Source organism: Eptatretus burgeri, chromosome 14 (assembly GCF_056783735.1).
Source record: "Eptatretus burgeri isolate ZD-2024b chromosome 14, Ebu_testis_v1, whole genome shotgun sequence".
In the NCBI taxonomy this organism is placed as follows: Eukaryota; Metazoa; Chordata; class Myxini; order Myxiniformes; family Myxinidae; genus Eptatretus; species Eptatretus burgeri.
Window position 1 is genome coordinate 18,439,040 of NC_140974.1, and position 23,796 is coordinate 18,462,835.

Sequence of the window (23,796 nt, forward strand, 5' to 3'; positions counted from 1 at the left end):
CTTGGCAAGTCAGGATATCTACACGTCGAATGGAATAAACTGATGGGGCATCCTGGAAAGACAGGATTTTTTTTTCATTTTAAATAATGCTAAGAGGTGTCAATGTTGATGGTGGAGAAGTTGAAAGACAAATTGGTGAATATAAGGGCAGATCACAGAGTAGGTCAGTCAGCATGAGAAAACTGCATGACTATGGTAGTTTGCTTGAGGAAATAGCAATCTTTATGACGATGTGGGGATAAAGGGGCGAAATGGAGACGAAGGGCAGCTGATCATATCCGAGTTTAGCAATGAAGATGACCCATGAGTGATCCATGCTGATAAACTCACAAATGGGAACAGACCTGCTGAGTCGCAGGTCTTGGCAGCAATGCTCTGACTGGTTTGAGTGGAACCAACGTCCAGCTACCTAGTATGATGGTGGTTGCATCCCATAAACAAGAAGGGCACTCGGTAGAGCGCATACCTCCGCCACGCAATGCCTGATCCACGAGAACATATCGGGCCCAATACATTTTTTAAATATCATGCTGTACAGTACTAGATCGTTTTTGGCCCGATCTCTCAATGGTGAAGAATCACTTTAAAAATTAAATAATTCTCGTATCCAGATCCGGATTCGGATTTTCACCAAAACCTAAACAATTCCTTCATGTCACACACCGAACCTGCGCACAAAATTTCATCCGGATCCGTCCACAACTTTTTTTAGATATCCTGCACACAGACAGACAGACAGACAAACAAGCCAACAGACAGAGAGGGGTGAAGCTTAACCTCCTTCACCTTCGGTGGCAGAGGTAACAAAGGAAGGAGAGGGTTGTGGAAGGTCATATCTCGTCGGTGCATTTTAGCAACTATATAAAGGCAATGTATATGTGTTTGTACAATATACACATATACACATAGTATTCATCAAAAGGCAGGGGGCACACAGCACAGAAAAGTAGTTTATTGCAGAAGGGTTGGCAAGAATATTCTAGAAGCCCCCCCCCCATCCCAACGACACACACACACACACACACACACACACACACACACACACACACACACACACACACACACACACACTACAGTAACTTTCCAGTCCAGTTACTACAAAATCACCAGACATATAATGGCCTCAGCCTCATGGGCAGTGAAGCATTGTAAGTGAATGTCATGGGGGGAGTAAAAGGAGCATGATAGGTTCACGGTGGAGAAAGGGGTGGGGGGTGTGCTCAGGGTAGATGGGGTGGGGTTGAGGCGGTGGAAAGGGGTTACAGGGGCAGAACGCATGACCTTTGTTTGAATCTGCTGGACACTCTTATGGCCGTGAAAAAGTTTCAACCAGACCATTGGTCAGTTAAATTATACTCACCAACGGTCAGACTAAGAATAGGCGTCGCCCTGAGAACACGAGGCCAGAAAAATGTGGAGTGCAGGTATAAAATATTTAAAAAAAAAAACCACATGACATCTTGCCATTTTGTCTCATAAGTGTTCCTTATCGACAGATCCATAAAATCCCACGAATAAGATTGTGATACATCCCAAAGGAAAAGTTTCTAACAGTTCCCAAAACTTTTGGCAACTGAGCAGCAACGTCAATCTAATCAGTAATTTCTGCAGGGATTGTATCTACATCGCTGTCTACGTGTATCTAAAAAGTATGCCACGCCGACTTGCATGCACACGATGGAAGATCCTTGACACGCAAGCTTTTTCAAAAAACAAAATTAAGGATTCAGAGAAAAATTACAGCGATATGAAAAGCCATTAGCAGGCGTGGGGCCTACCATAAATATGGAAAACGGAAGGCACTCTCTTGTGCACGGAACTGGTATTAAAGAGGAAATTGATGATGTTCAAAAGCTTTTCATCACCGCCTTCAAAACTTTGTGTTCGATGTTTGCTTCGAGCGACACGACCAACTTCGCTCCATATATACAGACATCCGACATTCATCATGCGGTGAGTTCATCCACAGAGTCAAGAGCTAGAACCTTTACTTTTTTAAAAGTTAGCACTTCACAAGTGTGGAGTTACATTCATAACTTCCTGGGTAGTTTTACACCCTCTCAAGCATGAACTGTGTCCTTTCATGTGTTCCTACCCCACGCCACTTGCATCAAGCCAACACCTACAGAAAATCGACACTTACAGAGTACATCGACAGATATTCTGATTCATTCACTCCGGGCACAAGGGGACGGTCACAGGGCAGAGCGCGACAACCACCAGCTTTGTTGATCCTCTCAAAAGCCCAAACCTTAAGAGAATTTTTCCAGATTCTAAAAGCAACAACTCACCGTAAACAGTGAAGGGTTGGATAAAGTTTGCTGACAATTGTCAGCAAACTCAGAGCGCTGGCCCGGGTAATGTAGGACCGCTGGTTACTTCTCTCGTCAAACCGTCCCTCGTCCCCAAAGAACCCTCAAACCCCCACCAAAAACCCAGGAATGTTCCCGCCCAGCCAAGCCCCGCGGCCAGGCTCTTTCTCAACCCCCATATCCCTGTCCTCATTCTGCCTACCTGCACCAGCCCCTCGCCCTCTCCCTCCTTTTTCCCACATTACGCCGTTGCCCTTTTGACCTCTTGGCCCACTCTCTGGATTCTCACAGGCTCCACCACTTTTGTTTGATTCTCTTCGTGCAGAACATGGACGTCACAATAGCCGCCATGGGGGTCTGAGAAGCATTACGTCGGGATACTCGATCTGAAGACCCACCAAGCTATGGAAACATCATGTCCTTTCAAAACGGAATTATTTATATGACTTTCATTGATTGAGTGAGTGAAGAAAATGCTGTTGTTCAGTCTGCAGCATGTCCAACACAGAGCTGTCAATCCTGGGTTTGAATCCTTGTGGCTTAAAATCCAACCAACTGCCAGGTCCTTGGCTTTGCGGGTGGGGTGAAAAATGCTATTCTACTAATAAGTGAGGAGTTTAGCAGGCTGTCCTTCCTTATTGCTGGAATTAATGCACGCACAAGCAACAGCAAACATTCTGCAGGAAACAAACAATTATCTCCTAAAAAAACATGACAAAATGCCAAAATAAATACAAAGACCTGAAACGAGGTTGAGTCATGACAAGCTTCAATTAAATAATTTATCCAACCATTTTTTTCCCCTCTGCCTGATTTGAAAAAGATTGCATCACAATGACGTTAACCACTTTGTTCTCACTTTTTAAACAAATACAATTAATTGCGAAGGCATACAACGGATCGAAATCGAACAGAGGCACGTGATTAATACAAGGAAGAATTGGGGTCACGAGGTGACATTGCGGTGACCTGTGAATTTTGTGTCATTCTTCCACAGTGGCCTGCCTTCTTGGAAGAGTTCCATGAGATCTTCAAACAAATCAAGCGAATGCAGGACTAGATGGTTTGATTTTTTTAATCCTGATAATGTTGTGCAAATCAGGTTTTACAAGAATGTGCAGTCCATATCTATATTGGCATCAAAGGAAATATTTGAATTGTGGTGGAGGTGTAAAGGAGGGAAACGGGGCAATGAGGTGGAAGGTGACGAGAGAGGTCAAATATGTCGTCATTTTGTACAGAACGCCCTGAGATCGGTGCAGCCATCTCAGAGTGAAGTGAAGGTTTATGTGCGAGGAAACGAGAGATGGACAGAGGAGGCCAAATTTATCCTTTTCAATGATCCAAGACCGAAACCAGAGATGCCACAAATCTTTGTCTCCATTAAATTAAACTTATGTGTTTTACCCAAGAGTATGTCAAACAACATGACGCCACAAAGGTTTTAAAATAATCATATTTTCGGAATGTTTTTACGAGTGACGTTATGTGTAAGTGTTGCCCAGCTTGGTCACAGTCGAGCACAACCATCCCTGTTCATTCACATTTAAATTTTCAGCGACGATGATCACAACCTTTCAGGTTTATTTGGTGCGTACAGACTTTACTGTACGCGCGCACGCACGCACGCACGCACGCACGCACGCACGCACGCACACACACACACACACACACACACACACACACACACACACACACACACACACACACACACACACACACACACACACACACTTTGTGGACCTTGAATGAAACGTTGCCTGAGGCGAAATCTGCTCTTTTCTTTTCTTCAAAATCCATAGAGTGGTAATTATAACAAATTGTTCATTGCCTCTAACTCTTGCTGAACAATGGATGATCCCAACTGCATAAACTTAATGATATATGTACACATGGACATATATATATATATATATATATATATATATATATATATATATATATATATATATATATATATATATATTGTTGCAGGCCGGGGGGGGGGGGTCAGTGGCAAGAACAACCACTAGGTGGGGAAAGCTTGCGTCGTCTCTCACCAAACTCCCCAGAATGGTAGGCCGTCGCTCGGATAACTCCGCGAGCCAGCGGGTCGTTTAAACCGACCGTGGAACGCCAATATCTCAACCGCGTGGCGTAGGGTTATTTGTCTAGCTCCAATGTACCGAAGTAACCATGTGGTCTCAGCTACAAGGGATTCATGCCCTCAGAACACCTGGCCGAACCGGATTCACTCTACCGGCAGTGGTAAAATTACACCTACCGACTACCACTCTTTCACCTACCTTTCCGGCTCAGATGCAGTCGAGCGGGCATGCCCAGGACGTCCCGGCGACAATTGTCCGATTACCGGAGATGAAACCCCATCTAAACTCAGATACGAACCATGCTGGACCAATACAAGAAGGGACAGAAACAGATTGGGAACATTTCTAATAATGAATTTACAATAGTGGGGCAACTTAGCATAACAATTGTGCATTTTGTGAGGAAAGCACCAAATTTGGCACACGAGTAGCCTATCATATTATGAACACATTTGGATATTGGGCCATCTCAAAATTTTTGATGGCAGTGGAAAATGGCTGCCACAGCCATCAGCGGCGGAATTTGAGATGGTCCAATATCCAAATGTGTTCATAATATGATAGGCTACTAGTGTGCCAAATTTGGTGCTTTCCTCACAAAATGCACAATTGTTATGCTATATTCAGAGATGCCAACTTTTGGAAATCAGAATTAGGGAGGATTTGCAACCGACACCAAATAATGTGCGCGAAGCGCACATCTCGAGCGCGGAGCGCTCGACCCTTGCGGCGGGGTCCAGGGCCCGCCTTAGGGTCCTGGAAGCTCTGGGGTTCTAGACGCTCTCTAGTGCCCTCTGAGCCCTATTTTGGAGCATTTAACATGTTAAGAATTCCCACTTTTTGAACAAAAAAAGGGGAAAATTGTGCACTTTTTAATGTTACATGTATGTTAATATTAGTAAGTTAGGGGACAATCAAAGATTAACAAAAAGCACAAAAGAAGCAATATTTTTCTTACCTTACTGGCTGGTACTACTGCTGCTTGCTTTTTCCATGGCAGCTTTGCTGAGTGACAGCTGTGTGGCTCTTTTAGCCCTTCTGATTATGTCTTTGCTGTATTCTCTCTGGTAGCAAGGGGTGCTATGAGCTAGTTTTTCAATTAAGAGAGCTTCCAGGGTTTTGACACTCAAATTGGGACGAAATTCAGTATGATTCTTCCGTACAAGACTGAGTGCCCGCTCACATGATGCGTTCGAATGAGGAATGACCAAGATTCCCTTCATCACTTTGCTCAAATTAGGATACTTCTTGGCACCAGTGCAGGGATCTGTGAGCTGTGAAATCCGATGCCACTGCTCATCCACTCTCACTGTCTCAGTAGCAATTGTAGCTATGGAGGCGTTTGCCTGGTAGTGAGCGAATTCACTCTCAAGACTGTCTATGTCACTATCACCGCCACTGAACAGACAGGGGAATTTCTTGATGAAAAACTCCACACAGTCAAACCCCACTTCTTGGTGTAGCTTAACATCCAGCACCTGAGCATGCTTGGCTAATTCATCATCTAGCGGCCAGGTTTTGAAGATATAATTGCAGGCTTTCACATAATATGAGCGAACTGCACTGAAGAAACCTTGGATGTCTGACTCACTCAGAGTGAAGGTGGATTTCTTGAGACTCCTTTGTTCCCTTATATACAGTTTGGCATCGTTCCCAATCATGAGGTCCTCATCATTCTTCTGATGATTTCTGTCAGAGAAGGGTACATTTACCAGAGCAACCGATGACACCGATGGTTTCAAAAACCATACGAAGATATCTTTCAGAAGACCATTCAATTCTCCGTGCAGGAGATGAATACAGGGTTCGTCTCTTTGGAGCAGAAGATTCCCCTTCTCAAAAAGATTGTTAGCATATCGAAGGAAGAAACAATAGAGTTTTGTTTGTGGAGACAAGAACATCCTGTTGACACGTTTTTCTCTAGATTCCTGCACAGTGTTTGAGGAAGATGCGCTTTTAGTTGTAGAACTCGTAGTACACTTAGCCGCAGGGCGATCACACTTGCGTTTACTGCCAGCAGAAGAGGTCAGACTCGTAGTACCAGATCCAATTTTACGTTTGAGGAGAGAGCTTGAGGTAGGTGCAGCCAAGGAAGAAGACCTCTGATTTGAAGGTTTTGCTGAGCTTCTATCAAGTGATTTGGCAAAAGCAGAACTTAACTTGGGTCCTTCTTTGCCTGTAGATGGGACTATCACAGTCTTTCTCGACTCTGAAGGGATCTGCTTTGTAGATGAACGTGATGAAGGGCCGGTGATGCTACCTGCTCTCAGCATTGGTTTTGGTGCTGTCCCTGCTGTCTTCTTCGCAGCAGATACTGCAGTGGTAGTGGTGAATGCTGCTCCACTAGTGCTTGATCCTGCAGTGCCAGTACTGGCAGTAGATACAGTGCCGTCCTTCTTGCTCGTTGTTAGAGTCTTGGCTACAGTTGGTTGCATTTTTCTTCGTACTTCTTCTTTGAAGAAGAGGCGAAGTGGCTCCCACTGTTCAATCAGCCTGTCTAGGCACTGACCAAGGGACAGCCACCTTGTTGTGACATGCTTCAGAATCTTGTGTGTCGGGGCATCACAGAGTTCTTGCAGTGCTTTCACTCCTTTGACGCATTTACTACTTTTGTCCAAGTAGTAGTAAATATCGATGAGAAAGTCATCTAATTCAATGGGTAAGGCCTGAGCCGCCTTCTTGGCCGTATTGTGCATCATATGGCAAGGGCATCCCATGATGTAGCACTCTGGATTTTGTTTGTGGATATAAGCAGCGACTCCTTTGTGCTTGCCCACCATGACAGAGGCATTATCAGCACAAAAGGAAACACAATTTCCCCACGGAATTTTCCTGTCACTGAACTCATGATCAAGCAGTTTGAAAATGTTTTCTCCAGTGGAATCTTGTTTGCACGCAGGCAAACTTAGCAAACCTTGCTTCACAATCCCAGCACTGTTGTCATAGTACGAAATCAGGACAGGATATAGCTGGGCCTCACCACTGTCATTGCTACCGTCTGTAGCTAGGCTAAATGGAGCTAGTCTAGCAATATCGGCAATAGATGAAGCAGTAACATTTGACAACTCACCAATTATTGCTGAAGTTTTTGTTCTTGCACATCCATACTTTGAAGCAACTTTTGAATCTGGAAACATTTTTTGAAATAGAGGTCCAGCATGATCTGAGACTGATATGGGCAAGTTATGTTCCACAATAAATCCACTAAAGAGAAGTTCCGCTCGGGTAACATCCTCTTCCTCGCTTGTCCCTTGTTTGGTGAAATAATTCAGAAGTGTACCGGTACTCGTGCTCGAAGATCTCTCCTTTGCAATGTCTGTGTGCCGTTTGCTTCCAACGTGCTTCCGAATATCATCGCGACCTCTGTGCTCAACTGAAATATCAACACTGCATACTGTACAATACGCATGATGAATTCCTCTTTCAGACTTTCGAATACACGGGTATTGGAGACTGTATTCGGTCTTGTACTTCTGAGACCATTTCTTGGTCTTTGTAAGCTTCTTTTCTGCCATTTCGTAATCAACATCGAGGGCTTGAAGCATCGGTAACTTCAAAGTCAATGTTCCACAGCTGCAGCGCGACTCGTAGAACTCTAGCGGCTGTTAAACACCGCACGGTGGTCGCGACCGCCGGGCTGGTACGGGGCCCAGCTGCATGCAGTGAGCGTATCGCATGCATATACACTGTGCATACATACCGCATGCACTAAATCTCAGTGCATGATCGCATAAGCGAGATCCAGACCCAATGTTTCGCTGCTCCTCATTTGAATTTGCAATTTTTTACGTACAATTTGGTAGCAGCGAACGTTATGGAGTTACCACATGCTATACGTAGCAGACGATGCTTTTCATTCAATTCTCATACTAGTACATTCTGATTAGTGAACAGTGCAAAAATATCAAAATTTCGGGAGGATAAGGATCGTGATCGTAAGGGCGGGAGTTTGGGTGAATTTTCGGAAGCCTCCTGATGAAATCGGGAGGGTTGGCATCTGTGTATATTTAGCGAAGTTGCCCCACTACAATAAAAGACAAGGAGGCAAGACTTGAAGCGAATATGCAGACAGAATATGCAGACCTTATTCAGTTCTACTTAAAGACAGGCCAACACACACACACACACACACACACACACACACACACACACACACACACACACACACACACACACACACACACACACACACACACACACGAAAAGAAAACCCAGAGTTTTTTTTATTGGACCCTCCAGCCGATGAGAGAGACGAGCTGGGGGGTCATAGTTTGGATGGGCACCAGTGGGTCGTCGAAGGTCCCAGCCTCACGTGTGGGACTTGTGGCTCGTGGCGGCCCGCGTGGCGAATAGTCGAGTTCACAAAACAGGCCAGAACTCCCCGCATCAGTCACCGCGAACAACCTGCAGCTGACTCAGGCTCCGTGAACAAACTGCCTCAAAACCCGACTAGCCACCGTCAACTCTTTCTAACCCACACCAACTCTCATCCACACACCTCCTCTTGCACAGAGCGCCTCGGAGATATATCTCCTACAACACGGGGAGGGGCCTTGGCGGGAATCATCTCGCTGTCCGTCCCTCATTAGCCTACGGTCGCATCCGACCGGGGAGGAGCCGTGGCCCCTGTTCGGAGACCCCATATTCTCCACGTGGCTCCGCTCTCGAAGAGTCACAGTATCCATGTTGCATTGGTACAAGAGTTAAAACGTTTGTGGAAGGAGCGTTGGGGGAGTGGCAAGGAACGGCTGCAAGACCCTGCCCTGGCAAGTCAGAGTGCTTGTAGACAGCGGGTGGGTAGTGGATCGTGATGGGGGATGGATCATACTGATGGGATGGTTTATTCGATGGCTCGTTAGATATAATAACCTAACTCAAGACATCACAACGCAAGTTTTTGAGCCTCCCACTAAACAAAAAGGAAAGGGATCTGACTACACACGTACTTACCGGCATAACTAACTTTGGAACTGAATGTTGAGTGCAAATGGTTTCCAGATCCATAACAATATATTCATTTACTTATAGGCCCAAAAGTTAGGTGCCACAGGCTTTTTTTTTTTCCTTTTTTTGTATACCTTTTCGAGGATCGTATGAGAGCTAAGACACAATGTACAGCAGGGGGGGGGGAAATGAGACAAGAGGGTCGGGAGTGGGAAGGACAAAACAGTGGGGAACAGAGTCATTAGAAGATCTGTGGAAGGGAGAGGGATGGGGTGGAGAACATGTGGTACACAAGATGGATATTACAGGGACTTTCAGGAAGGAAAGCAGGGAATTTTAAGGAGGAGGGTTTGGGGTGGATTAACGGGGGTAGAAAAGATCGAGGATTTGGATGGGGGACAACAAGAGGTGGTGGTAAACAGCTGTTTTGAAGGCATGGAGGGAAGAATGGGATTGAACAGAGTGAGGGAGTTTATTCCAAATGCGTGAAAAAGAAGAATGAAAGAGTGAAGGTGAGCAGTGATTCGTGATTTTGGTAGTTTTACCAGAAGGGGGTTGGTGGCAGACCTTAAGCACCCTGCGGAAATATGGTGGGGGCAAATCGCAGAGAGAGCAAAGGGGGGCGGGGGCGAGACCGGAGAGGAGATGGTAGACGACAGAAAGACCACCCAAATGCCTGTGGTGAGTGACTGATAGGCCCAAAGACTCAGCTTCATCGCGGGAGAAACCAATGATCCGAAATGCCTGGGTTTCCACAGCATGAAGCCGAGAAAGGTGGGAGGTTGGATCACCAGACAGAGGGGAGAGCAGTACTCCATCAGGCTGCAGATGAAAACTTTGTATGTGGTCAGGAGCTCAGGTGGACCGAGGAAGGACTTTGCACGATGAAGGATTCCCAGTCGGCGACTGGCTTTGGAGACCCGGTTGGAAATGTGGCTTTTGCAGGAAGGATCATGGCAGTTAGTGAGACCCAGAAGCTTGAATGAAAGGAGTTCTTCCAGAGGATTATTTAAAAGTAGATGGGGGGGTGGGGGTTCCAAACGGTCCTTTCCTTGAGACATTGTGAGAGTGTGAGATTTGTCAGGATTGAAATACGTTCCACGTGTTGGACCAGTTTGTGATTTTATCCAGATCTGCAGTGAGCGAAGAAGCTGCTGCTTGCTGGTCTGAGGGGTGACCGATGGTACAGCAGAGGGTGGAGTCATCAGCAAAGAGATAAAGAGGATTTTCCAGGGAGTCAGAGAGATCATTGATGAAAATCAGAAAAGGAACAGGGCCCAGAACGCTACCTTGAGGAACTCCAGCCTGGACAAGAAGAGGGGATGAGAGAACTCCATTTAGGGCCACACGTTGACTGTGACAGGAGAGGAAGTCTGCGAGCCATGAGTAGAGATGGCCTTGGATACCAAAGGAAGAGAGTTTGGTAAGCAGGGCAGGATGCCAGACCATGTCAAAAGCACATGATATATCTCAGGATATGGCTCTGATTTCATGTCTGGCATCGAGGACCTCCATCCATTGTTGGGAGAGCAGAAGCAGCATATCCAGGATACAGTAACCTGGTCTGAAACCAAATTGATGATCGGAAATCAAGCCATTGGAGAAGAGGAAGGATTTAATGTCAGAAGCGATGAAGAATTCCATAACCTTGCTGATGATTGGGAGAAGGCTGATTGGTCTGTAGTTGCTGGGATCTGTTTTTGCACCTTTTTATGCAGAGAGGTAATGTTTGCAGATTTCCAAGCAGATGGCAGATAACCTTGAGCAAATGAGAGGGTGAATAGAACAGAGAGAGGGTGAGCAAGAGCAGAGGTGCAGGTTTTGAGGACACGTGGGCTGATACCGCCTGGACCAGTTGCAGAATCTGAGTCGAGGTTTGACAGCAGGCTCTCCACCTTGTCAGGAGAAAAGGACACAGAGTCCAGGGACAGTTGGGTGCGACTGGGTAAGGTGGGTAGAGAAAGTGATGGGTTTTGGACACAAGATTTTGATGCAAACACCGAGTTTAGGCATTCAGCCTTTTCACGTGCGGTATCAGCAGTGCGGCCATTTGAGGTAAGGGAGGGGATGGAGGGGGAACATACACCAGAAACAGATCTGATTAGATGCCACCAGTATTTGGAGGAGGGAGAGAGATTTGGGAGATAAGACTTAAGTTTAGAAAGATGTTGTTTTCTGGCTCTCCTGAGGGTAGATACACACTTGTTTTGGGTTTTATGGAAGGAACTGAGATTACCTTCAGTTGGGTTTGCTTTCCATGAGGCAAAGGCAAGTTGTTTCACGACAAATTCCTCGCCACAAGCTTCAGTGAACCAAGGGCGGGAGGAAGGGAAGGACAACTGAAGACGAGAAAGGATAAATCTGTGCATGAGGGAGAGCAAGTTTCTTTGAAAGAATTTCCAGGATGAGTTGATGTTGGAAAAAGTAGTAATGTGAAACCAGTCTAGAAGTTTGAGGGCTGCTTGGAGACCCTGCCAGTCGGCTTGAGTGAAATACCAGACTCGACGGCGGTGTGGTGGTTCTCTGATGACAGCCAGACAGATGTCCACTTTGACAAGCACGTGGTTTTGGAGCAGAGAAAGAACAGCAGATATTTTCAGGGAAATTTGTCAATATCAGATCCAGAAAAAGATACAGTACCATTGGTTGAGATCTGGGTCAGGAAATTGACCGATTGAGTCAGTCCCAATGAGTCGCAGAAAGCTTTTGCTGAGGTGCCATGACAGGTGAGAGAGGTACCCACACTGAGCCAACTGGCATGATGACAATTGAAGTCACCACATATGAGGAAGAGAGAGTTTGTATGAGAAGATAGAAGATGGTCCATGTTTTCGGATAGTGAGGTGTAAATGGAGTCATCCCTGTTTGGTGGATGGTACAGTACACATATAAACATGAGGTGGGAGTGGAGGGGAAGCCGTAGTCAGAGGTATTCCTGGGGTTGTGGGGGAGTGAGGGCAGTGCATGGAAAGTGAGGAATAGAGTCTTGATGAAGAGAGGAACTCCTCCACCAGGACGAGGCTCAGGTCTGTCAAACCGGAGGAGGGAGTAACCGGGGAGAGATACTTGGGAGTCAGAGATGTCTTGAGGGAAGAAAGTTTCTGTTAGGCAGATACTGTCTGGTTTGTCAGTGGCAACCTGTATGGAAAGATCTGAAAGGTTTGAGTGAAGGCCCCAGATATTTAAGGTCCACACTGTTTATGAAGATGGAGGGGAGGAGGCTTTGTGTGCAGGGGATGGAAGGGGAGGGGGGGTAGGACAAGGAAGGAAGGGGGAGGTAAGGAGAGTTGGTGAATGAGTGTAGGAGATTGCAGAATAACTAAGGGAGAGGCCGGATGAGGAGGAGAAAAGGCTCTGTGGTGCTGGGGGAGAGAGGGGGGGCAAGAGAGATGGCAGAAGGCAGTTGAATATTTGAGGAGGTGGAGTGATGAGATGGAGGTGAGAGGGCTGGGGACAGAGGCAGCTTTGTGGATGTGAGAGGGGGGCTATTTTGAGAAGGGTGATTGAGGGGGGTGAATGGTGGGAGAAGGGTGAGTGGGGAGAGTTGAGGGAGGATGTTGAGGGGAGAGTTTTTGAGAAAGGTGAGAGGGAAGCTGGAGGGAGAAGAATGTGATGGTTGCTTTGAGAGGGAGGGGTGAGAGGGGTGAGTTGGCACTGAATTAATGATTTAAAAAGTAGAAAATATATGTGAGGACTGAAAAAAAGATGCTTTCTGATGGAAAGAATAATGTACTTATTAATTCGTACAATGTGACTTCACAACTGCTGGAGTAGGTTACAGTAAATGTTTGAATCATTGACCATTAACTTGCAGGCACCTTTTCAATTATAATCTGTGCACATGATGTTTGGACATTTCTTCGCATCTCAATATTAATCTTTGCAAACACAGATATGATTTTTTTTCCTTCAATTATTTTATGTTATGGGACAGTAAACAGAGACGACTGACTTGAGATGCCCGCCAGAGAAAGAAATCAAAAGGCTTAGGTTCTAATGAGTGAAATCCTCCCTGTCTCTCAAATTTGAGATCACCATGTATATATGTGCATGTATGTGTATATATAAACACCTCCCATGCTCCTCAAGACAAAACTGCTGTCAAAAGCAACCAGGAAGGCCTACACAAGGTAAGCGTCTTTATTTCTGCAGAGGAAATCTGGGAAGGGCTTGATAGAGCATAACGCTTATCTTGGGTAGGCCTTCTTGGTTACTTTATGCAGCAGTTTAGGCTAGAGGAGCATGGGAGGTGTTAATTTATATCATCCAAAACACCTAGCCTTAGTTGATTAGGTGAGAGCTGATTCGCTATTCCCTCCATTCACATGTGAGGGATGTGGGTGGGTCTTACTTTCATATATATATATATATATATATATATATATATATATATATATATATATATATATATATATATATATATATATATATATATATATATATATATATATACACATATGTACATACGGAAGATGTCAGTGTGTGGCAGTCCAGCCGTTTGTCTGTCCGTCTCCTCCATAGCTCCAAAACCATGAATCCTAGTGGCCCCAAACTTTGCATGCATTCTGAGGGAACTCCAAAGTGGTGCATCAATGAAAATTGGGTGTACAGTTTAATTCAAACATGCCTTTTGAACATAACTTAGAGGGTGCTCATCATGAAAAAACAAAATAAGCTATACCAATATGGTGGCATGCCATCTCGGTCAGCCCTCTGTCAGCTTGCAAGAGTCTTACGCCACCATTGTTTTTGGCCAGCTCAACAATGACTTTACTTGGAAAAGGCCACAACAATTTCTTAATGATAACGTTTTTTTTTTCATTTTCCTCATTCATGTCATCGAATGCCCGGTCATCATACCTACGAATTGCTGGATACATTGCAATGCATATATATATATATATATATATATATATATATATATATATATATATATATATATATATATATATATATATATATATATATATATATATATATATATATATATATATATATATATATATACCTGGAGATGACAACGTTCATGGCTATATTTCATTTCCACACATGCCATAAGATCTAGAATCTCTTTATCTCAGCAGAATTTCAAAATTTAAACTTCTGTATTGACTTCAACAGTAGTTCTGACTGCTAAAAAAGTGTGTTCATTTATTCTGGCTCCCAACTCCCATTCACAGGCAACACACACAAGGTGAGGTGAAGCATGAAGTGTGAAGCTCAAAAAAGTGTTCCCCTCAGTTCTGGCTACATGTTCAGTATTCTGAATGTCTGGACCACAGATAGAGAAGGGTCAAATATTCATGATACTGAACAAAAGGACAAAAGAAGATGGATTTGTACCAATGGTTTGGGCTGGGGGTAGTGGAAGAGGATGGGGTGGAGGTGTGGAGGAGAATCTTTCCCCACCTTACTCTACCTACATGCATTATGTTTTACAAGTAGTCCAAATGGTGTCCAGCAGGATGGTACAGTTGCCTCTGAGCTGTCATAGCCCGAGTTTGATTCGCAGTCCTATTATAAACTGTCAAGGAGTTGCAAAACAAAATGCTTTGTCCCTTGGATGAACGTTCAAAGCTGGGTGTTCTGTCTGTGAACATTACTTGGTGGATGTAAAATATCCAATGGTTTCCTTTTTTATACATACAATTTTACACATGGAATTTACATGGAAATTATACCCAGGAGGAGGCCATTCAGCCCATCATGCCTGCACCACACCAATACCAGATTTAAAAAAACTCCGTCAATATCCCTTTCCTTCATGTGGAGGCTTTTGTTTTTTGGCTGCTATACTGGTACTCATTTTGCCAATCTCAAAAGGATGACAGGCTGAGTCAACCACCAAGTGTAAATTCAGTGGTGAACAGAGCTTGAACTCAGGACCCTTGGATCCCAAACCAGCACCCTAACTACTAAGCCAACACCAGGTTAATGCACACTCCACATGTTTTGATGTGTGTATGTATACATATATGGACACTGGGACTTGTGGTCACTTGATTGGCGTTCGTAGTGCGTTGCAACTCACAATGGGGTGAAGTTATTCACTCCCGGTGGCCTCAAGTCCGGGTGAGTTCCAAAGAAAGCGTGGATTTCCCCCCTCGTAGTAGGCTTGAGCCCTGAGACCACTATATATATATATATATATATATATATATATATATATATATATATATATATATATATATATATATATATATATATATATATATATATATATATATATATATATATATATATATATATATATATATATATATATATATATATATATATATATATACACACACGAGGTGAATGCACCCCACGTTGCCCGGGTTCTTTTTGAATGAATTTAATCTTCTGTACATAGGTCTGAGAGAGCCCAGTATCAGTTCCCTATTGGACCCCGGCGGTCAGAGCCGAAGGGAGTTGGTGAGGGGGAAACACCCCCCCCTCCCGGCCGAGGGACCTCGCCAATTCGCCTATAACCCTCCCGGGGCCCGTCCCGACATTTTTGTTTCAGAGGTTTCCTCCTTTCTTTCACAGTTCAGGAGATAAGTGCATGCAGACAAATAAACAAACAAAAACTTCAAATTATATATTATATATACACATGTCCAGGCGGGGTGTGCTTACATGTTGTGTAAGCATATGAACCATGTTTCCCCATTGTCTTGGGTCGCTCACCTGCATTTGATTTTTAATTTATTTTTTCCATTGTTTTTTTTTTCATTTATGGATGTTGTCTAATGGTTCTGTGATTGTTTTTTTTTCCTGGTATATCGGCTTTGATGTCGGTCAGCACACAAAATTTCAGCTTTCTCCATCACCTGGAAGATACCAATCTTTAATTTCAGTCAGTGAGTCAGTGATTAGAAAGAAATATATATATATATATATATATATATATATATATATATATATATATATATATATATATATATATATATATATTGTGACGTCCACGGGACTTGAACAGTCCCGCCAACGTAGAATGAGCCGAAACGATGGAGGCGGTTTATTTATTTATAACCCAAACATGGCGGTTCTAATCGCTCTACCGCAAACGGGACGAGGAAGGTGGCACGAGTCACTTTTCGCTGAGTTGATGATGTTTATTTGTTTTTATTATTATCCAGAAATAACAAGACTCGCCAAGAAGAGGGATCCGGGGCGATTCGACGGGATGGTGTGGGATCGGGCGTGGGGAAAACACAGACAATTCCAATGAATATACAGATCTCAAACCCTCTAAGGCGCCAAGTATACACACACACACACACACACACACACACACACACACACACACACACACACACACACACACACACACACACACACACACACACACACACACACACACACACACACACACACACACACAGCTATTTCTGGTGATCAGGCTGGACCGTGGTGTGGACGCAACTGTCCCTGGATCAGCGTCGGACGAGCTGGCCTTGCTCTCGTCGGGGGGGGGGGGGAGGGGGCAGGAGAAACCGTGGTGCTGTCGACCTCCCGGTCCTGGCCCAAGTCCGCTCACAGCCGCCAGGGAACCAGTTCTGGCACCAAATTGCGAGCAGGAGAGGGAGGCAGGTCCGCCCGCCGTTCGACCCCGTACTCCGAGCCAGCAGAACCCCAGAGCCAACCAAGGTGAGGCACGAGGCTCAGCAAGGCTCCAAGACACGATGAAGAACACGATCGATTCAGCACAACAACAAGGACGCTCTCCGCGCAACAGCCTCCCCACCAAAAAAAACACGATCTTTTTGTCCCGATCTTCTTCCTCTTCTTTTTCGACCCCGAACAGAACCTTTTTTATCCTCCTGTTCTCGTCACTTCCAATCGAGCCGTTTTATTGGCCCACCGCCGTCGCCTTCCGCCAATCGTGATCACGGGGCGGAGCCATCCGCTGCACTGTCCTGTGACGTCACGGCCAGTCTCCAGAGAATACCAAAAGGGGTTTACGCAGACACACTTACCCTATCCCGTGTCCCTATCTAATTACGTGACAATTATCATTTCCCCCTTGAAGAAATGAACATTTACTAGACAACTTATCACCACTGAATTGCTACTTATTACATCGAGATCCTGGTAAACTCGAACAGCATGGCATACCTAATTAAACATCCTAATTACCCTTTGAATGCATACCCCCCCCCTCAAACGTAACAATATATATATATATATATATATATATATATATATATATATATATATATATATATATATATATATATATATCAATCATATGCACCATGCAAAGTATATGCAAAATGCCTTAAGGAGTAAGGAGAGTCATTAATTTGATATATACATTATATCTCACATATAAAACTCATTCTCATCACTGACTGACTGATATTAAAGTTCGGTACCTTCCGGGTGGTATAGAAAGCTGAAATTTTGCGTGCCAACGGATATCGAAGCAACCACACCGCAAAACATCACATAACCACAGGAAACTAGAAGTGCATTGGGTAGAGCGCATACCTCTGCCAAGCAAGGCCTGATCCATCAGAACATATCAGGCCCATTACCTTTTTGAAATGTGCTATACAGTACAATATAGTTTTTGGTCCCATCTCTCAATGGTGAAGAATCACTTGAAAAATTAAATAATTCTCATCTCCAGATCTGGATTTGGATAGTCACCAAAATCGAATGACTTTGTCCTTGCCACACACCCAACCTGTCCACCAAGTTTCATCTAAATCTGTCCATAACATTTTGAGATATTGTGCTATATATCAGTTTAGCCCAATTTCTCAATGGTGAGGAATCACATAAAAAAATTATCACATCCGGATTTGCATCTTCACCAAAATTGAAGCAATTTTTTTTTTTTGTCACACACCCAACATGTCCACCAAGTTTCATCCGAATCCGTTGACAACTTTTTGAGATATCGTGCTATATATCATTTTTGGCCCTATCTTTCAATGGTGAAGGCCAGGTTGCGTACGGGAGCATGCACCAGATCAACACGTCGCTGCGTGCACTTTCCACCGGTACTCCAAAGGCCTCCAACTGGCCATCCCCCGGGCAGTTGCCTGGCTCATCCCAATCTCCTTGATATTCTGATCAACCTGCTGCAACCACCATGAGGTACGTGGTCGGTCTATTGGCCTCCCCCACTCACGAGGCTCTCACGCTGAGAGAATGTTGTTAGCAGGATAAGCATCAGGAAAACGAGCCACATGTCCATACAGTCGTAGCTGATGCTCACGGACTATGCAGGTAACAAATCTCATTTGAGTCTCTCTCAGCAACCGCTAGTTGGACACAAAGTCCGAGCAGCAATAGCCAAGGATTCTTCGAAGAGACCTGGTACCAAAGGAATTAAGTCTCCATCTCAGATCCCTGGTCAGAGTCCAAGTCTGACATGCATACAGAAAAGACTGGAAGTACCAAGGACCTGAAGACTCAGACTTTCGTCCTCCTGCACAGGTACCAGCAGTGCTACACCCAATGATCCAGTGAATCCATGACTCCACAGGCCCAACCCAGACGTCTGTTGACCTCTGGCTGACAGCCAGCAGAGACATGAATATCACTGCCAAGGTAAGTGACTCTCTCTATGACCTCAACATCCTCACCACAATCAAGTGTAGACAAGATAGCAGCATCCAAGGATGTCATTCAAAGCCTGGATCTTAGTTTTGACCCAGGAAAGCCACAATCCCAGCGGTTCCGACTCCTCATTCATGACCTCGAGGGCCCCCAAAAGGAAATATAAAGTCTCCACAAAGATGATTGCATCATCTGCAAAATCAAAGTCAGAGATCTTGCCATTCCCAAACGATGCACCGCAACTTGATCTCTCCGACATCCACCCCAGAATCCAGTCCATACAAGTGCCGAAAAGTGTGTGGGTCAGTACACATCCCTGACGAACTCCAGTAACAACTGGAAATAAGTCAGAGATGGTACCACCACATCTCACAGCACTCTCAGTACAAGAGTAGTAGTTCAGACATCATCAGTTTTGGTTGCACCTTACCAAGATGAAGAATCCTCCAGAGGGTTATGTCGAATCCTCCAGAAGAATTCTCCAATCCTCCACCATCATCCGGTGAGCAGCTCTGTGAAGGGTAGCTGCACAAGAGGTACTCATGGAGTGGGTTTTCAGATTTATTTTTGCTTTTGGTATGTTTTGAGGAATGAAGGGTTTTACGGTGGCCGGATTGCAAATCCTACCACCAACCTCCTAATAAAAAAGTGACCCAACTGTAGGAGGACGTCCACAGACACAGTTGGGCACGAGATATGGATGGCCGTTGGCTCACAAGGAGTTCCTCCGCCCTTTGACAAGTTTTGTTTTTAATTCTGCTGGGTGTCCATATCTAAACTGCCTCCTCACCAGAAAACCTGGTGGGGGAGACGGTTTAGTTGCCGACAACCCGACCATGGAACAGGTTAGTAAAGGTTTACATGGTACCTGCAGCAAGTCACAGATCTGACCTGACCTGGCACACATGAATGGTGAAGAATCACTTTTAAAATTCTAGTACTTGGATCTGGATCCGGATCTTCACCAAAATCTAATCAGTTAGTCCTTGTCACACACCCAAGCTGTCCACAAAATTTCATCAAGATCCATCCACAACTTTCTGAGATATCCTGCACAAAAACAGACAGATCGGGGTGAAAACATAACCTCCTTCACTGTCGGTGGTGGAGGTAATAATCTGTAAATGAAAATACAAATAAATGAAAATAAATAAATGAAAAAACCATGAAAATTAATAAAATTTTATAAACCCAGTTGAGCGACCCGAGACAACGGGGAAGTATGGTTCGTTATTGTTTAAAATGTGTACGAAACCTCTGCGAGTACATTATATATCATAATCCACATTAGGATTGCAGTAAAAAGATGTTAATTCCTACACACACACACACACACACACACACACACACACACACACACACACACACACACACACACACACACACACACACACACACACACACACACACACACACACACGCTTCTCACTCAAGGCTCATCCTGCGGAGTTTATCTCTGGTGAGACCGAGTGTAGTCCCATTGGACAGGATCATTCTAACTACAATTGGTGTCCGGAGTGGATAAAGGACACGTCTACAATTAAATTTGGGCTTGATCCAGTTATAACTGGTGTCAGGGATTCGGGATTGAACCAAAAAATTTTTAAAGTTGGTATCGGGAGAATTTTTTAATTCAGATTCTAAATCGTGCGATTTTTGGCACCAAACTTCATTGAATTCACAGGCCAGAGGGGTTAATTGTTTTATTTTTAAACACAATGGAGGATGCCCACAACTCAAGTGAGGATGGGCATGCTTCAGACGTTGCAGAAAACATCTATGGAGATGGAAGTCGAGGGATGGTCAAGCTCAGAGTAGAAACACCCCCGAGAAGACAGAACCCCCAACGCAACAGCAATGGGGGCAATGTCCCCGGTGGTCCCCGACACAAGCCCGAGTCCTGACAGTGGGGTCGGAGCGATGTCACCTGTGGCCGTTGTTAAGTGTCGACCTCAGAGCACCAGAGAGTGTGCCAGTAACCCGGAGGGTGTCATGGCAGGATATAAATAAAGACACTGATATGCCCTTCGTGGTGTTTTAAGGGTGAAACCAACGTACAGCAGGAGAGAGAGAGAGAAGGGTAACTTTAAATCAGGAATATTAATTAATCCCGACTGACTATCTTAAGCACAATAATACTAATTGAATGCAACACTGAATGACTTCACGAAAAATCCCCAAATTAAATAAGCACAAATGTCACAGACAACAACACGGCTATAAGTTAACTTACGACTCTCGATGTGGCAACTAATCTCAAGCACACAGTTTGTAAAACTAGAGGGGGAGCACTCGGTAGAGTGCAAGACCTCCGCCGCCAATACTGCTGGGTCACTTAAGTGAACCTGATATCCTATTCATTGTAGGTCAAAACGGATCAGACTCGACTGAACCACGATCGAATAAACTAAACTAGATCGACGCGCATGTAGAAATGCCCAACAACAACAAAAAAAAAATCGAAATTTTTTTGAAAAAAAAAGGAGCAAAATTTTTTTTTTCTCTAACAAATTTTTTTGGGGGGTTGGTAATCACTTAAAACATGTATAAATGCAAAAAAGAAAATTCAAATATGCTTCAAATAAAATCGAAATTTTTTTGAAAAAAAAGTTGCAAAATTTTGGTTTTTTTGGTTGGAAATCACTTAAAACATGTTGTTGTTGTTCTTTCGGCTGCTCCCATTAGGGGTCGCCACAGCGGATCATCCGTTATGATCCGCATACTGATTTGGCACAGGTTTTACGCCGGATGCCCTTCTTGACACAACCCTGGTCGCCTCTTACGACACAGGGATAAGGATTGGGTTTCGCCATGATTCCAGGCGGCCCAGCACAGAGCCCCCGTCCTCAAGCGATCCTCCAACCCAAGCCTCCGAGTAGCCGGATTACAGGCGCACGCCACTACGCCTGGTATAAATCACTTAAAACATGTAGAAATGCAAAAACAAAAATTAAAATATTTTTTCAAAATGGCCGCCATAGCGGCCATATTGGACTTTGTACCAAGTCCAAAATCTAATGGCATGATCCTTGGACCATTCCTAATCCCCCACCAAGTTTCGTCGAAATCCGTCGAGGAGTTTTTCCGTAATACTGTTCACAAACAAACAAACAAACAAACAAACAAACAGACAGGGGTGAAAACAGAAACCTCCGTCCATCTTCGATGGCGGAGGTTAATAAACCCCAGCAGGTTATAAATGGGTAAAAGGTCGGCGGTGAGCACGGATGAAAGTGTCTAGTCTGGAGGGTGCACGCAGGACGAAGCCAACTGGACAGTTGCATTTTACAAGGCCTCCAAAGGTGAAGTTCTCGCTTCACGAAGCATGGAGAAGAACCTGAATCCACATGTAAAGTTATGTCACAGATGATAAAGACGGGAACTCCAAGCTGTAAAGAACAATGTGTTACTTGTAGAATAAGAGATATTGGATGGACGAATAAACTCCAAGATTATACACCAGTCAATCAGTCACGTGCCTTCTCAAAAATAGCGCATAAATGACCCGAAATGGAGCCAACAAGGGTATACAAGCTTTGAAATCATCACCGAGATAACAGCAGTGCAATGTCCGACAAGTACATTTAACGAGTAGAGGAAGTTCACCGAATAATACCTCAAAGGTTATGATATAAGAACTGAAGCTGAATCTCCACAAACCAACGCACAGTAGATTGAAGTTGGTCCTTTGTGGTCAGGGAATAGGTGAGTCAATGAACCATCCCAGGTTCATATACAGGAGACCCCCAATTCCTCCTTCACTGGGTATATTGGTTTTAAAATGATTTGAACCACTTGAAGACGAGTGTGACAGTTTAGAAGCGTCATTGCCTTCTCTTCCTGGTCTCCTCTGTTCCTTCTTTCATTCTCAAACTGCCAGTCTCCTTTTATCCCTTGTGTTGTTGTTGTTGTTGTTGTTGTTGTTGTTACTCAACAGGAAATTTACCAGCCAATATGTATAACCTTTGCCAAAACAAAATTAAATGTTAAACTGGTCTGTAACACCATCAGCAATATTTCAAAACATTCAGGCTGAAATTGACACCAGCAAGGACACAATGCTGCAAACATGGAGGGTAGAATTGGAGCCAAACTAGAGGACAACAGGGCTGACCAGCAGCAAATGGCAGCAAAGCTAGAGACCAGTGGGGCCACAGAAGACAAAATTGTGGCCAACAGGGCCGACCAGAAGCGTACAGCATTGGACCTCCAAAGTGGCGGAAATTCTCAGGTCAGTGCAGCACCCGGGAGGTGGGGTTTAGAGGGGGGGTTAGGGTTAGGGTTAGATCAAAGGCTCAAGGGGGTGATTGTACATAAATTATGTGCAGGAATTACAGACATACACGTGTACATTAACATTGAAGACATTAGGAGACGATGAACAAATACTCATGCATATAGCATATGGGATTTGAACCTGGACTCCGAACAGCATGAGCCCGTCGTTCAGATGAGAATGTGAAATAGGCCAACCCAATTTTTCATCAATCTTTAATACACGAGGAAATGACTGACATGAAAGCAATTTTGTTTCATTTGGAAATGCCAAATCCATTCTCCCTATAATACAACACTCAGCACAAAAATATCTCCCAGTATCTTGTTAATTACTTTGTCTCCATTACTTATGATTCGTCATCCATTTTTTAAACTCCCTGAATATGTTAAAGTAATGAATACTTGTTCCCCACTTTTTACACTCAAAGCTTTTCCTCAATGCAAAGGAATACCAACAAGCTGCCGAATCGTTCTGTGACAATAATGAGGATTATGTAGCTGCTTTCATCTCATACTTGTTTGGGCCTTCTTTACAAAGCATCCATTAGCTTTTTATTGGCATTAGAGATTATGGATATTTGCTTCAGATCACGTTGTCTTTGAGCTCATATTTGAAC

The 23,796-nt window shown here is 44.3% G+C and overlaps 1 long non-coding RNA gene across 1 annotated transcript in view; it reads left to right on the top strand.

The window, feature by feature from the left end:
• The first annotated feature begins 1,853 nt into the window (after positions 1-1,853).
• The window catches only part of LOC147012729 (uncharacterized), a 36,760-nt gene continuing 14,817 nt past the window's right edge, over positions 1,854-23,796 (top strand). Inside the window, exon 1 of the long non-coding RNA XR_015051046.1 lies at positions 1,854-1,953. This is a non-coding gene — a long non-coding RNA (uncharacterized LOC147012729). The remainder of the gene's footprint in view (positions 1,954-23,796) is intronic.